Source organism: Schistocerca nitens, chromosome 8 (genome assembly GCF_023898315.1).
Source record: "Schistocerca nitens isolate TAMUIC-IGC-003100 chromosome 8, iqSchNite1.1, whole genome shotgun sequence".
NCBI classification, from domain to species: Eukaryota; Metazoa; Arthropoda; class Insecta; order Orthoptera; family Acrididae; genus Schistocerca; species Schistocerca nitens.
Window position 1 is genome coordinate 263740528 of NC_064621.1, and position 17941 is coordinate 263758468.

The 17941-nt window shown below is 39.8% G+C and overlaps 1 protein-coding gene across 1 annotated transcript in view; it reads right to left on the bottom strand.

Moving 5' to 3' along the window:
• The window catches only part of LOC126198964 (protein FAM114A2), an 82795-nt gene extending 77670 nt beyond the window's left edge, over positions 1-5125 (bottom strand). Inside the window, exon 1 of the mRNA XM_049935615.1 lies at positions 4975-5125. The gene's annotated coding sequence lies outside the window, so the exon portion shown is untranslated. The remainder of the gene's footprint in view (positions 1-4974) is intronic.
• Between the last annotated feature and the right edge of the window lie 12816 nt (positions 5126-17941).

Consider the following 17941-nt stretch of genomic DNA (forward strand, 5'->3'; position numbering starts at 1 on the left):
TTCTCAAAACACGTCATTTGACAAGAAGGTATGCTGTCAAAGACTGATCAGTTCCACTAAGGCCTTCACATGCAGGTGTTATCCTCCAAACCTACTCCATATACATAACTTTTCGAGCTGCTGGTATACAGTCAGTCAAATGAAAATGAGACAAATGGAAAAGTAAGTAAACTCTTCATTATTTCAAAAGTAATCACCTTAATTATTAATACATTCAGTCCACTGTGCAACACCTACCTGGAAAAATGTTTACAGTTGCTACAGGATCTTGACTGTACCCAGACGTGCATACATTTGTCTGAAGCAAATTTATGACCACAAATGTCTTTCTTCAGGGCTCCAAAAATATGGAAACCTCATGGGGAGAGATCAGGACTTCAGGGAGGATGTGTAAGGGTTCCCTCTTACACATCCTCGATACAAAACTCATCTCACCCATGTTATTTCCAGTTTTGGAGCCCTGAAGAAAGACATCCATGGCTGTCGATATGCTTCAGAAGAAGACAATCATGGTTCTGCAGGCAACCGTAAATATTTTTCCATGAAGATAGTTACCATCTTGTCCCACAGTGGGATAAAAATATTAAATGTTATGGCAATTACTTTTGAAATAATGAGTAGTTAGCGTAATTTATTTTTCCACATGTCTCATTTTCATTTGAGTGTCCCTTTCACATAAATATTCCCCTGCCATATCCACACGCCTCTAGTTCTCAAAACACCCCCTGAAACCAGCTGCAAAAGAGCATCTCCCCCATTCCCCTCCAACACCTAATATCCAATACCACCCCCAGATTTTAAGAACTTAACCATGTCCTTTGACAGAGCTTTGACTACATCTAAACTGGTATGAAGAACAAGGATTTAACTATATTTCTAATGCTTTTGCTTTGCAGGTGAAATTGCACTGTGTCCTGAAATAAGGACCATCCCTTTCAAAAGGCTTAACCCCCCCCCCCCCCTTCCTAACTGGTAGTCCACCAGTCACCAAGTCTATGAAATTTAACTGCCCATTCTTACACCATGGTTACCCCAACTCCTAGTCACATCACCTCAGGTGCAACACTTTCCCTACATACCAACACTGCATTTTTCATTCTACTTTCATCATATGCATGTATTACCCATCAAGCACAGCCTTTTATGTGGACCTGAGAACTGACACTACCAAAGTGTGACTGCAGGCACAGTTGACTACTCAGGTACTACCCCCTCCTCCCCCCCCCCCCCCCAGGTATAATTCTTTCCATTCATCATTTGATCTTGCAATCCTCCTGACATCAATCTCCAATAGCACTTGTCACCCATCTCCACCTCAGGCCCCACACCTTTTACTCCGCTCCCAATGCACTTTAAATTTAAATGCTATTCATTAAGCTACATTAACTTCATTATTTCAGTGGTCCCCCTCATACTCTGTTCTATCACCAATTTCACAGGAAAATGGTGGATTTAAGGAATAAAATGATTTTAGAAGTAGATAGAGCACAATAGATTATTTATAAGTTGTGAAAAATATTCAAGAATGGATCATGTATTATCAACTACTACTTTGCCTAGGATTCTTGCATTTTGAAAAACTTTCGCACTGGCTTCAATAAAATTTGTATAAATGGTCCTGGAGAAACAATACTGATTCCCATTAGAGTTCATCAGCATAGCAGGGCACTCAACTGAAAGCAGAGCCAAACAAGGACACTCCACCTGTAAAACTATTTCCTAAACAAAATTTACAAATCCACAAACTGGTATGAAGAACACAGAATTAACTAAATGCAGGTAAATGTCAACATATAGAAGGAATTAACATGACAGAAAATTGCTAATAATAAGACTAAAACTATGTACAATCAACATATTAAAACATGCACTCTGAAAGCCTCAGAACCACAAAAGCCACCATTCAAAAGACCTCGTATTCACCCCACCCCCAAATTTAAGCATGCTGGACTTCTTAAGGGTGTTCTCTCCTCCTGGTCCCTACACAGGAAACACATTTTTGCTGCCAATCCTACAAATCAGATTCAAATTGAAAACAATACTGAAACCTGCCTTACTCAATTTAGTCCTCCACCTAACCATAATGTATCCCAAATCATCCCCTCATAGCTTCCCAGACTTTTCTACCCTTAAACCATGCCTCACATCATTCCTCATATCCCTCAACAGAAAAACCAACGTCATATATGCAAAAAGAAATGCAATTTATTAACTAAAAAATGTTCTCGACTACCTGCAAATATGCTCCATCACTGTTATTATCATCTGCAGGGATTACCATGCTGAAGGCTTCCACCAGCTGTCAGACACAACCACCTATGAGTATTGCTACAGTGACCCCATTCCGGAAGTACAACACGATCTCCAGTCCCTCCTCAAATCCCTATGTCCATCCTAGAACCTCCCCCCCCCCCCCCCAAAGACATCTACCTGCTTCCATCACTGTCGCTATATGCTGCAGCCTCTTAGATAAAATCTCTGCCCTTGTGGATCAACACCTTCAGCCTGTTAAATGTAACCTATCCTCCTATATAAAAAAGACTACACGCTTCCTCCACTGTCTCTCCAAAGTCCCTGTCCTTTTACCGTCTGATCCCGTGCCCATCACTGTCAATGCCACCACACTCCCACCAACATTTCCAAAGCCCATGGCCTTACTGCCATTGAGCACTACGTACCTCAGCTCCCAAATGATTTCAGAACAACAACCTTCTTCCTGGTGATCATAACCAATTATATCCTCACCCACAATGACTTCTATGTGAAGGCATCACTTACAGACAAATCCACAACACAACCACAGGCACCCCTATCACACCATCTTCTGGTGACCTATTCATGGGTAATCTACAGAAATTCTTCCTAGCCACCCGAAAATCCCAAATACCTGACCTCAGACAGATTCCCTGATGACATCGCCACAATTTGGACGGAGGATTAAGATAGCCTACCCACATTCCTCCAGGACCTCTAAACATTCTCCCCCATTCACTTCGCCTGTTCCCCCCCCCCCCCCCCCCAAATAATAATAAAAAAAAAGATCGCTCCTCAATGTTGACCTCCACCTCGTAGGTGGTTAAATCAGTACCTCTGTCCACATCGAACCTTCCCTTCCATACAGCCAAGCTACTCATAGCCATTGCGTCTGTAGTGACAAGCAGTCCCCCTCCAAATATTCTGAGCATCTCACTAATGCCTCCACTGATCAAAATTTCACTGACTGAAATTACACTCCCCTGATTGTCCAGAAACAGATCTCCCAAACTTTGTCTTCCCAGTCACCACCATACCCACTGACCGACCAAAAAGGAGCATCTTCCTCATGACTCCATAACACCCAGGACTGGAACAAACAAATCATGTTCTCCAGAGTTTAGAATATCCTTATCTATAACCATTCCACCCCTGCTCCCTGTCCCTTGGACCATAGCTTACATTCCTGCTAAAAACCAAAATGCAGACCTGTCCATACATACTCCCCCACTACCACCTAATCCAGTCCTGTTACAGTCTTTCCTTGCACCATCAAAGACAGGACCATCTGTGAAACCAGCAATGTTGTCAGCCAAATTAGCTGCAGCATTCTATGTGAGCATGACCACTAAAAGCTGTCCGTCTGCACAAACAGCATCTACCAAACAGTGGTAAAGAGGCAGCTGGACTACGTCGTTGCTGAGCATGCTATGCAATATGACAAGCTTGACTTCAATGAATGCGCTACAGCCTGTGCCATTTAGATTATTCCCATCAACATGAGCTTTTCTGAATGGTGCAGATGGGAATTCTCCCTGCAACATATCTTGCACTTCTGTAACCTCATACCCTTTGCTAGTCCCTGTCCTCTACCTCTCCCTATTCCCTTCCCTGCTCCACTCCAGGTTCATATTTGTGGCACATCTCAACTGCATAGTTCTTTCCTCCTCTCCACCTGATAAATTTCAGCATCTACCTTTAAATGTGCCTGCATGCTGCTCAATGCCTCCTTTACATGGTGAGCAGCAATCTATTCTAATTCAGTTTGTTGTATCAAGAAGAAGATTTTAAAAATTAACAATGACACAGAAGCACCTGACAATTTTTTTTTTTTTATATTTAGGGTGGTTAAAGACTCAACTGTACAGCTAAAGCAGCAAAAAAGAAAATCTTCAATCTTTCAATGGCAGGTTCCACATGTGCCACTGCTTGTAGAAAGTTAACGAATTAGTGTACACACATAAATCCAAATAACATTTATTTATTACAACCACACAACATGAAGGACATACGAGCAATATCATCAATACGAATACATATTCCATCACGTCTTCTGTTCAATAATTTCTAAGACGCGCATATACAGGATATTATCAGTGCAACTACCAATTTAAAAAAACTGCCACCAAAACACACATCAGAATCTCCACTTTTCTACAGGCCTAGAAGAACAAGTTCCTAAAATAATAAAATGCAGCAGGTCGTGTGACAAATGACTGTATACGCCATGAACTTTTTTTTCTTTTTTCTTTGCAGACTGTAATACATGTCCAATGGATCTCAGAATATCAAATGTGGAATGAATAGAGAACAGTAGGCAATATTTAACTGTCCTGATCAACATCTAACGTGACACATACTAAATAGGCGAGAGTTTTTCCTTATAAGCTCCACGGAATGAAGTAAGTACACAAATAAATATAAATATCTTAGGAAAAGCTATCAAAATTGTACTGGTAAGCATTAACTGACTGCACTGTACACAACAATTTACAAGTAACATACGGTATTAAATATTTTATATTCTAAGGAAATCAAATCTATGCAGTTTCTGAAATAATGTTACATTCCGTATTTCATACGTCTTACTAAATGGGATCTTCTAACAGTTCCACGCATTTCAATTGACAACACATCTGCGGAGATTATAGCGACAGATTTAATGAGTCACCATGCGAAAATGTAAATTCATGACGATAATTACAGTATCATTAAGCACACCTTTTTTCCTTTTCAGATCTATGGCTGATCAACATTAATTCGTAGAACACAGTTTTCTATCATCAAATTATAACTAAATAGCAGACTACACCACAGATGTGACATTTACACATCTCCAACAGGTTCCTCGTACACCAGAGATATCTTGGGGAAACAAAAGCGTGACAAAACACACAAGACAATAAGCGGCGTGACAAATTAAACTAATAATCCTAGCCAAATGACAGGGTTTTCAGTATAGCACCATCTAAAATGGTTCGGATAAGAATTCTTTGGCAGTAAAGCAACTCCTGGCATTAAATGAAAGGAATATAAATCACAAATAATGGATCGGAATGTGGTTGACGTGTATAAGCGAAATATTAGTTTGAAATACGATGATGAGAACGGATAGCCAGTCTTGTAGCAAAATTTGAAATATGCTTTATTCAATTTCATGAAAATATCATTTCCCGCCTTCACTCTTTCGTTAAGTGAATGTAATATGTATAGTTGGCATTTAGATTTTCATGTCCCAATAAAAGTAAATTAAATAGAAACTTCTTTCACAAATCCAATTTTAAGATATTTAGGTACAATTATAAGATTATGCTGTCATTAGCAGAATTGGAATATATTACCAATACTGAATGATATACTCTAAGGATTAAAGAACTGGAAGAGAAATCACAAATTTTAAACGCAGAAGTGAATGACTAACTTAAGTAACCTGTAGGTGTCTTTTACATTAAAGGCCTACATTACTTACGTTGTGTTACACGGCCCAAGTAGTGAGGATTCTCTGAGATGCAGAAAGCACCCGAAAACATACGTTTTATGAAATGGCTTAACATAACGAGACACTATAGTACTACATTACTAATCATATTTACAAAATAACTTATTACATTAAGAGCTTATGTGAAAACACTTCTCAGTGAGGTAGAAGGAGTTTCCCGATCTAAATTCGTACAGTATACCTCATTATCTACAACATGATCAACGTGCTCTTGACAGGGTGTTGAATATAATTGTACCCGCGTGTTTGATTCTTTTCTGTCCTAATGGTAAATCCTTCATGTCTTTCTTCTGGTTTCTGAAAAAAACTATCACATTAAATTGAATTTCTCCAAATTAATTGTTATTTAAATCATAATAAATGTAAAACTGAACACTAAATTAATTTTTTATTTTTAAATCATGTATTGCAGTAATCCAACAAATAAATGTGTTACGCAAATTGAAGTTGCAGAGGGGAGAAATGAAAGGGAAGGGACTATTGATGTCAGCTGCTTCAGGACTTTATGCGGAATCAGTGGCAGTGAATGAAAATGTGTATCAGACCAGGATTTGAATAAGGGATCTTCTGTTTACTAAGCCAGTGCATTAACCACTGTACCACCCAAATAATGTGTTTACCGCAAATGCGCGGCCTATCTGGTACGCCCCTCGGCCGATCCACATTCCACCTATCCACAGTCCCAGCGCCACCTATTCACAATCCCCATCCACGTCCTCCATACTCACTACTTTTATATTCCCGCAGGAGGTCAGACGTAATTGTGCATCTGTACTGAAAATGGCGAATTCATTACCCTCTGAGGTGGATCAGTTATACAATTATGCATACGCAACCGAATTAATTCGTTTCGTTTATTTTGTCTGTAGAAGTAAAGATGTGAATAATACTACCAAGTTTGGAAGGTAGGAGACGAGATACTGGCAGAAATAAAGCTGTGAGTACCGGGCGTCAGTCGTGCTTCGGTAGCTCAGATGGTAGAGCACTTGTCCGCGAAAGGCAAAGGTCCCGGGTTCGAGTCTCGGTCGGGCACACAGTTTTAATCTGCCAGGAAGTTTCAATACTACCAATTGTTCACAAAGTTCTCAACCAGGTCTTCCTATTTATGGTCTGGTAGCAGTTGGCAATATTCCGCCTTCTAATGTTTTGTGTCTGGCTTCTGGCAACAATGGCAGTCTAACAATACAGTACTCATGTGTACCAAGGCCGTTACGAAGTGATTGACATTCTATGCTGTGCCAAAAGATTAAGCACTTCCACTCTCCCTCTCAGCTGTCTCGGCACTGGAAGTTGGAAAATGCAACTTAGTTTCTCTTCACCCGTATCCCCATGAGAATTCATTAAGTACCTTATGAACAAACTAAACTTCAATTACATTGGAATGCCAATACATATGAGTAGAAATTACAAAACCACAAGAGAAGGGAATATAGATTGATCAGCCAGAACATTATGACCACCGACCTACTATCAATGTATGCCTATCCCAGTGATAGCACCATCACCTGGCGAGGAATGACTGCTAGTCAGATAGATCCACTGTGCATGTAATATCAGTGTCCGTGCTGTCCATCTTTAGAATGGTGGAGGCATGCAATCTATCTGAGTTTGACCGAGGGCAGATTGTGATGCCCTGGAGGCAGGATGCAAGCATTTCAGAAATTGCACGACTTTTTGGGTGTTTGAGGAGTGCCATGGTGAGTGACTTCAACATATGACGAAACCAAGGTGAAACCACGTTCAGACATCATGGAGTTGGTGGCCACCTCTCATTACAGATGTCAGACGTCATAGGCTGCCCAGACTGCTAAAACAGGGTTGGCAGTGAAGTGTGGTGGAGCTTACATCAGACTTTAATGCTGGACAGAGAACAAGTGTCTCTGAACATAAAGTGCACACTCTTAATGACGGGTCTCCGCAACTGATGATCCATGTATGTGCCAATGTTAACACCACAACATTGGGAACTATGACTCAAATGGCATGTGATCATTGGCGCTGGAAATTGGCGCAGTGGCGGAACATTGCACTGTCTGATGAATCCCAATACATTTTTCACCATGTGGATAGTAGGCTGCGAATCCATCGTCTTCCAGGGGAACAGCTCCTTGACACCTGTACTGCGGAACTGAGACAAGCTCGCAACAGATCCATTAGGCCCTGGAGAACATTCATGTGGGCATCCATGGGTCCAGTGGAGCACGTTCTAAACACCATGATGGCCAAGGAGTATTGTACACTAGTTGCAGACCACTCACATCCCTTCATGACAATCATGTTTCCCGTGGCAGTGGCATTTTTAAGCAAGATAATGCCCCATGTCACATGGCCAGAAGTGGGATGAAGTGGTTCAAGGAAACCAGTGACAAGTTCCAGTTGATGTGCTGGCCTTTCAACTCACCTGATCTGAATCCCATCGAACACATCTGGGATGTAATTGAATGTGGTGCCAGAGCTCATCGGCTTCCTCCCTGGAATTTATGGGAATTAGGTGACTCAGGTGTGCAGACATGGTGCTAACTCCCTCCAGCGGCCTACCAAGCCCTGATGTTAGGAAGAACTCGGCTTGGAGCTGGTAAAATTGTTGTTTATTAAAACATGACTGGTTTCGTGCTTCAAGCCAAATCATCAGGTGAACAACATTAAAAGATCATACACATAGCCTTCGCTTGTAGTCCAAATTTACATTTTAGAGAATATTTTCAGTACTATGGCGAGCGAAAGGTAAAGAAAACGTGCTCCATTCTTTTAAATTTTCCTGCATCTGTATGACAACAGAACAGCTCTGTACAGGCAAAGGCAAAAGGAGGCTGCACGAATGTCAAAGATAGGTTCATTGGGTGTTGTGTTTAGTGTAGGGACCACCAGTAATGCATTGGAAAAGGTTAGCTGATGCTGTTTTCACTTCGAAAGTGGCCATAAAAATGTACTATCATGCTCAAAAGTATCCAAATGATCTGAATTGAGTTCCCTTATGACAAAGAGGAATGGCCAGAAGGCTGTCTCGTAAGTATAATAGTATCAATCCGAAAGACTAATAAGCCCAAAAAGTGTGAAGACCACAGGACAATCAGCCTAATGTCGCAGGCAGCAAAAGAAGTTCTTCGAATTCTGAATAGGAGGCTATATTGAAAGCTGGAAGAAACATTTGTGAAGAACAATCTGGTTTCATGAGAGGAAAGGGAACACGAGATGCCATTAGACTTCTAAGAACCATTGGCGAAAGATACATAGAAAAGGGCAAAGAAATGTATGCTGTCTTCATAGACCTCGAAAAGGCCTTCGATAGAGTGCAGTGGGATAAGCTGTTAGATATCTTAAAAAAGAAGGGAGTAAAGTGGAAGGAGAGAAGATTCATCGCAAATCTGTACCTGAATCAGAAAGTATCGTATATGAATAGGTAATGAAATCTTTGAAGACAGCAAGATTGCGAGAAGTGTTAGACAGGGCTGTTGTCTCTCGCCGATCCTATTTAACATCTATCTAGAGGAAGTACTGGAAAATTGATTGGATGGGAGAAGAGGCGTCAGGATCGGTGGGTGGAAAATTGAATGTATAAGACCTGCAGATGACATGGCGATCCTCGCAGAAAATCAAATGCCAAATGACCCAAATGAAGCCTGTGCAGCCTATGGTATGAAAATTAATAAAAAGAAAACCAATAGCATAGCCATAGGTCTAAAGAAAAGGAAAGTGAAAATTAAGTTGGGGTCAGAAATCATACAACAGGTAAATAGACTCAAGTGTTTGGGAAGTTGGATTGAAGAAGACATGGATTGCCAACAAGATATCAAAGTGAGAATGGCTCTGGCGAAAGAAGCATTTCAAAAGCAGAGAAGACTCCAAACTAGTTGTTTAAACAAGGTATTAAGGAAGCGACCGTTTACATGCTTAATATAGAGTGTGGCCTTGTATGGAGCAGAAACATGGACTATGAGAAAGTAGAATGAGAAGAGAATTGAAGCTTGTGAAATGTGGATATGGCATAAAATGGAGAAGATCAGCTAGACTGATAAAGTCAGGAATGAAGAAGTACTGAGGAAAGTTGGAGAAGAACAGAGGATGCTGCTGATGGTGAAAAACAGGAAACTAAGCTGGATAGGCCACAATCTAAGAAGAGATTGCCTTCTAGTAGAGGCAATTCAATGTTTCGTTCTGGGGAAGAGAGGGAGGGGCAGAAGAAGGTTCCAGATGCTGGATGATGTCAGCAGGCCACAAGGAGGATTCCAAAGAATGAAGAGGAACGTAGAAGACAGAGAAGCATGGAAGGCCATGCAGTCAAAACCTGCCGCAAGGCAGACAACCCAATGATGACGGTGATGATTCAGCAGTAGCGAGATGTGCGCATGTTTGAACTAAAACTGACGAGAGGAAGAGTACAGTGATGACTGGGAACCAAACACCACACGTATCATTATTGACTATACATGAAGAAACTTTTACTACCGAATTCTTTTTTACACGTAGCTAGGAGTGGCATGTTTGACCTTCAAATGATGTGAAGGGAAGATCTGTCCCCCTCTAGGAATCGAAACCATCACACATAGTTATTGACAAAGAATGAAGAGCCATTGAAACTGAAAATAATTTGCTACCAACAATTAGGTGTGCACATGCTAACTCTTGAAGGGATATCATGAACATTTTTGTGCCAAACAAGGATTTGAGCACTGACATACACCTTACATGGTGACCTTGAGGAGTTTGGAATCTTGAGGAAACAACTAATTGATGGAGCTATGTCGCAACTAAGTGATAAAACCCCATGAAAGGGGAGACCCAAGTTCGAAACCCAATTCAGAAGCAATATATATTTACATCTCAGGCCGAAATAAAATGTAGAATAAGTCCCCCATGACCTTAAACGCTGTTTGGTTCTTTAACTAAAATAAAAATACTAGGTTAATAAAGGCTGCTGGTAACAGAGTTTCTACAAGCTGCCACTTTGACGCCTATCTCATGGCCCAAACCTGACCTGTAGTCAATAGTACAGGAACATCATATTCAATGTGCATTTTGAACTATGGTGGAATCGTGTGTTCTTTGTTTGGCATAACCAGGAGTAAATAGAAACTACTAATGCCTATTAAAATCCACCTCTTGAAATGGGAATCGAACCCAGTCACTACGCAAACAAACCTAGCATCAGGCCCCCATGACTACTGAAATGCTAATATGGCTGGGTCATGGTTTTGTCATAGCACAAGTAGGCCACACTGGATGAAAATTTTGACTTACTGATTCTGTGGAGTGGATAACAGTCTGTTCTGTATATTCGTTTCTTGTTTGATCGAACGCAATTAACCAGCTGCCTGAGCTACAGAGTGTATACATTCAACTTCATTTTGTAATCACTGGAATAAAACTCCATAACAACCATATTCACAAACTACCAACACTATAGGATGTGGAGTTTCGACAGGAACTACTCTGCTGCACTATCCATTCATGGTAAACGTTGCACAGGGCAAAAAAGCCGAGTTATTTAACCCAATTCTTCCACAATTTAGTAAACAAAAATTCGTCGGCCTGCTAGCAATATCAATCTGTTGTAAACTTAGAAATGATTCAATTCATTTTCTAAACCGCCAGTAAAATCAAAACCTTGGATAAATGTTTCTGTGAAGAGCTCGTAGCGGCCTCTCCTGACCACAACATTGTCTGCTCCCCTGGCCTATGCCCATCTGACACTAGCCAGCGTTATTCCAAGTGATCGCGACGGATCGCGCTTGATCTATGGTCTACAGTGCACGTTTCTGCACTGATATTGCCGATCTTAAGGTTATTCAGTATTGCAGATTTATTTTCAGGGTAAAATATTTTCTATTAACTATATGCGCACTCTGCAGACCAACAACGTTGTAACCAGTATTCATGCAGCATGTGATGTGAGGAATTGTAAATATGTAATCTACCATTGCGGGGAAAAATTCACCTGAAAAAGGAGATTGGCGCACAAGTCTGTGGCGATTTCGGATATAATAGAAGGGTGAAGGCAGGAAGCTCGAACATCTGTGCATTGTATGGAGTAAGTGTTATCGAAGAAGGATCATTTTAATGTGAATTATTTGCCACATTCAGGAAGACAAGTGGTTGTAGCTCTCTCACATAGTAGGTAAAACATTTGTCTCCTGTGAGATTGGAACCTAGAACCAAAGCAACTTTGACTTCACTGAGGTATGACGTTCCCATCCACTTATGGACTGACTGCACCATTCAGTGCACTCTCGTAGTTCTAGTGATGGATAAAGCAGATAAATCGCAATGAAGATGAATTAGCTGTAGTTCCTATGAGGAATGATCGTCCTGTAGCAGATACCTGCCACTGACAGATGACACACCATAGGTGAATATATTTCCGAATATGTAATTGAAACACCATGACCAAACCAAGTGAATTTAGTATGATAATTCCGTGTCACTACAGGAAGTACCTCGACCATCACAGGGTTTCCAAATGCTATCTTCAATGTTGTCAAACCCCAGTCCTTGCAGCAGTTGTTTCTACAACTGGTGTGTTTCTTGACAGGCTAGCAATCCAGGAACAAGGCTTGGACTCCAAAGATGTAGTGGAAACAGTACACAAATTGAAAGATACCTTAAATGCGACAGGTGTAAGCAAATGTGTTAAACTCAATAGAAACAGCATAAATTAAGAGCAGGGGAAATTCATTTTGGAGCGACAGACAAGAGTAACACGTTATGACAATATTATACATCCCCACCATTCTACCCACCCCCACCACAGAGCATTTCTCAGTAATTACACAGGTCTGCGACATGAAAACTCTTTCAAACCTATTAAGTGATTTTTATAGTGTTTTCAACTCTGATTTCGGGAAAAATAGCGAAAAAATTCCATCACATACAGTTATTACACAAACTGCTTGTCTGGTTTTAGCTTTTTTCGATATTTCAGCACTCTAGTGAGTTTGAATTTTGGTATTTAGGATTCCATAAACTGTTATTTAGCCGTTTTTATACTAGATGTAGGTAAAATAAAGAGTAATTAGGAGAAACCAGCAGTATTTTTCTGTCAGTGCATATCTGTCGTGCTGCCCCTTCCCCCGCCATCACCATGCAGTGAACTTCTGCTACTGTCCTTCCGTTCACAGTACCTCTTCACTCGGAGCTGTTCACGTGTTATTCTTACTATTGCTTTAAAGTAGTGACTGTTTTCTTGTGTTTTGAAGTTGTTTTATGGACAATGACTAGCAGAGGGTGTATAAATTCACCAGATTGCTTCTGCTACATTTGTGGTAACTATCCCATTAAAAAGCAGCAAAGATACATTTCCAATTTCACCTATTTTGGTATAAAATTAGGCGATCAATATTAGCCTTGGGCCCCCACAAAGTTTTTTCAGTGTGGGTTGAAGACATGAGGCAATGGTTTCAACATAAAAAGCAGTCCTTACGTTTTGGAATACCAATGGTTCGGAAGGAGCCCAAAAATCATAGTGATGACTGCTATTTTTGTTCCTGCAATGCACGAGGTTTAAATTTGAAAAACAAAAAGGATATTTTTGTACCCCAACATTCAATCAGGCATTCGCTCTGTTCCTCATGGACCTGCAGTACCAATACACTCTCCTCCAAATTTTTTGGATAATATAGATGATCACGAGCCATTGGCTCAGCAAGGAGATAGTGAGGAAGACAAAGATTGCTTCGATCCTGGCACAACCGATCCCATTCCATTCTCACAATCTGAACTGAACGCTTTAGTTAGAAACCTAGGCCTTTCTAAAGAATTGGCAGAAGTTTTATGATCTAGAATGAAAAAATAAATATATGTTGGCTCCAGGTACGTACTTTTCTTGGTAGCGATCGAGGGAAAAGGAGTTTGTATCTTTCTTCTCTCAAGAAGGTGACCTGGTGTTTTGCAGTGATGTTCCCGCACTTGGCACGTTTCAAAATAGAATATGCTCCTGATGAGTGGAGACCTTTTATTGAGTCTTCAAAAAGAAGCCTTAAAACAATACTTCTGCACAATGGCAATAAGTATGCCTCTATACCAGTTGGACACTCGGTTCACTTAAAAGAATGTTACGAAAACCTTGAAGTGTTTTTAAGCAAACTCTGCTATTCAGACCACAAATGGAACTATGTGGTGATTTAAAATGGATTTCAATGCTGCTTCGTCAACAAAGTGGCTATACAAAGTTCCCTTGCTTTCTCTGAGAATGGGACAGTAGAGACAGAAAGCAACATGACATTAAAAAAGCTTGGCCCTTGACAAAAACCATACAAGTAGGGATCAAAAATGTTGAGAGGAAAAGCCATGTGGATCCCAAAAAGTGTTACTTCCACCACTTCACATTAAGTTGGAGCTGATGAAACAATTTGTTAGGGCATTGTCAAAAGAAGGGAAGTGTTTCAGATATATTTGTGAACAGTTTCCTGGTTTATCCAAGGCAAAGCTAAAGAAATGAATCTTTGCCAGATCAGACATTAGAAAACTAATGACAGATCCCAACTTTGTGGACAAAATGGAAACAAAAAAAATGGCAGCATGGACATCTTTTTAATTAGTTGTTACCGGTTTCCTAGGAAACAAAAGACATCCAAAGTACAAGACAATCGTCACAGATGTGCTCGACAAATTAAGAAGCTGGGCTGTAACATGAGCATTAAAGTTCATTTTCGCCACTCACATCTTCACTACTTCCCAGCAAACCTTGGTGATGTTAGTGGAGAGCAGGGTGAATGATTCCACCAAAACATCAAAGAAATGGAAATATGGTATCAAGGAAGATGGAACATCAACATGATAGTGGACTACTGCTGGATGATAAAAAGAGATGATCCTCAATGAGTCAACAGCCGGAATAGCTATAAAAGAAGCTTTGACAGAAAGTGAAAGTGTTATTATAGGGACGTATGAGCTGAAAGAGAAGTGGAAGTGTACTGGAAATGTAGTTTAGAGCATGATTTATGCATAAAATAAAATTTTATAAGGTTGGAAGAAATGCGATAAATTTTTTAAATTTTGTTGTTATACCCAAAAATACTCCCTTTTTTGTGTGAAAACGTGACGTTATATATAAAAATGAATTGTATTTTTGAAATCGGCGCTAAAAAGAACATAAAAGTCAGTTATCAAATTTCAAACAACTTTCAAAAAATATTTTTTTGCAGACCTGTGTTATGATCTCACAGTCACTAATATAACAAAGCCTTGTAGTCTTTCCACATTCGAAAAAAGTGTGACAATTTCCTACAAAGCTCATATTTCTACCTTATGAAACTGGTGTACTACCGAAAATAATTATCATGTCACTGTGTTCCTCTGGGCGCTAGGAACTCCGGCCTTCCTCTGCAAGCTAAATCACCTACTCCTTGATTCTGCGAGCTAAAAGCAGCTACTCCATTTGTCTATGATCTATACATATTCACCAATTTGCGCTATAGGTATAGTTTTATTGGCATTTAGTATCAATATGGCCTTTGCCCCTAAAAGCTCTGTCTATAAAGCTCAAATAATTGATCTACCATCAATATTAGAATAGTTCATACGAATTCCTTACGTGAACTACAGAACAAGCGACAAACGTAGCATGCTATCATTAGACACTGTATGCTAACGGATGGAACCATCTTCCGTACCCTTGGCTCCTAGCTCATTTAATTCACTGAAGCTCTTGCAGCTCGTCCTGTTGTTAAGCAAAGTCACTTTTCAACTACGAATAATAAACAGATCAGGAAGCGTTTCTTCTCCACGAACTTGTTCTTTAAGCTCTGTATTCCCAAAGCAATGAGTATCATATGTCATATGAGTAGCATTAGCATTTTGACCCAAAAGTAAAAAAAAACTCAATATTAAACATTTTCATACCTTTATGTCCATTATAAATAGTTTTGTGAAAGCCTGTATCTGAGAAAACAATAGGTTTTTTCATAAATAACTTTTCTGCTACCAGTCATGATTTTCTTTTATTCACATTTTGTGTGATGCATTTCGGGAAATGATTCTCTTTTTCAAGTGTGTTTTCCCTTTGTACTACGCCATTTTTACATAATGTTTTGGATGTGAGAGGTTCTGCTTTGTTTTGTTGACTTATGTGCAATGTATATCTAGTGCCCCATACACTGGTATTATATCACAGAAGATTGCAGATATTTCCAAAAATCACAAAGCAAAAGTTGGATTTTTTTAATAAAGTATACTATACCAAAAACTAATACATAATGTAAAACGTTATCATGACCAACTTATACTCTAGAATATATAAAATAAAACACCTGAAATGCTCAGTATTCTACCTAGGACAAACACGCAGATATTTCAACACTAGGGACAAGGAGCACAATAAAGCCTACACACACAACGAACACACATCAGCAATAGCCACACACAAGCATAATACAGGACATCCATTTGGACAAGCAGAGCAAGACGTCAAAGCACTCCTTCGCCTAAATAAATAGCACAAAATGGATTTGTTAGAAGTGCTGGAGATATACTCAGATTACAGAAAATATGAAAACAAAATGAGAAACAAAAACTTGAAAGTGAATCAGTGACTTTCTTCGGATGGTTTGACAATATATTTAATGAAAAATAATAACATATAGAAATAAGCACCATTGTAAAATAGATATAAGCAAATTATGGTCCATACTGTTAAGATAAATATCCTCTGTACAAAATATACCATACCCTGTGGAATAACTGTTTGATAATATAAATTATTTCGATGTACACTGTGCACTGAAAATTGTGTGTGATGTCTAACCTGTCTGAGACTCTGCACAACCGCAAGAAAACTGTAAGTACTTCTTCCAACTTCACCAATAACTACACATAAAAATAAACTACTAACTAAAAATTTCGCGTTTTTATATATTGCAGTAAAATCAACAAAACAAACTAGAACCTCACAAATCGAAAACATTACATAAAAATGACATAGTACACTTTAACATGCGAATCGTTTCCCAAAAAATGTCGAGTAAAATGTGAATAAAAGAAAATCGTGACTGGTAGTGGAAAAGTTATTTATGAACGAACCCATGACAAAATCACATTATTTGTAATGGATATGTATCTACCATAGATGATTTGGCTGAAATTATCTTCTGCGCCCTCTGGAACATTGCAGAAATGTTAACTTGCTTCTTGAATTTAGCTCTTTCTTTTGAAAAAATTATTTTGTACGATTACAGATTCATACTTCAGAAACATTGTATTGTTGGCTACTCTCAGAGAAATTCACAAAAGTGTTCAAAGCTTCTGAAGCCTCAGCCCAAGAGATGTGAGTTTTACACCTTTCTTCTTCGTCACTCTCAGTTTCTGGTGCCTCCTGTAGGTTGAAAGCACTTTGTAATACCATATCGTCAGTCGGCTCTTCTTTGATAACTAATTTCTGTCAGTGTCAAGTTCTTCTGCTGAAAAGCACTCAGCTCATTAGTGGATGCAGAATTTATCATGTGTACAATTTCAGAGCGATCAGTTGTTGACTCATCATCATTTGCACCACTTTCCATCTAGGCTTCTAATGCATGCAGGAATATAGCGAATGTCGGATTATCGAGTGCCGGAATATCGCTGTCTTACTGTATTAACGAATCCCCTTCGAAGCCAGGTCTTCTTGCCATCTGGATCTCCCTTGATTGTTCCCTTTGATGCGCCAGTCACTGAGCTCAGGATATTTCTGCTTGTTTGTTCAGGGTCTTCACTATCATCCTGTTCACTCAGTGCTTCAAAAAAGTTTTCCTCGTAAGTTGCAGCTGATATTTGGTCTCTATTGTTTCATCTTTTAGTGTTTCAGTATGTTATGTGACAGGATTCTGGAGCTTATCCCTGGTCAATTCCATAACAGTACTTGTAACAGGCCTCTGACCAGAAAACGGTCAGTTCCACACTCCATACCTTGTGCTCCCTTAATGTCTCATGTATATCTATTGGCTATCGTATCTATTGTGATGTAGTCTGCCTGGTTTATTGTCCTTCCACCTGGTGAGCTCCAGCAGGCCACTCTGGCCGCGCGGTTCTAGGCGTCTCAGTCCGGAACCGCGCTACTGCTACGATCACAGGTTCGAATCCTGCCTCGGGCATGGATGTGTGTGATGTCCTTAGGTTAGTTAAGTTTAAGTAGTTCTAAGTCTAGGGTACTGATGACCTCGGATGTTATGTCCCATAGTGCTTAGAGCTATTTGAATCATTTTTGGTGACTTCCAGATTCCC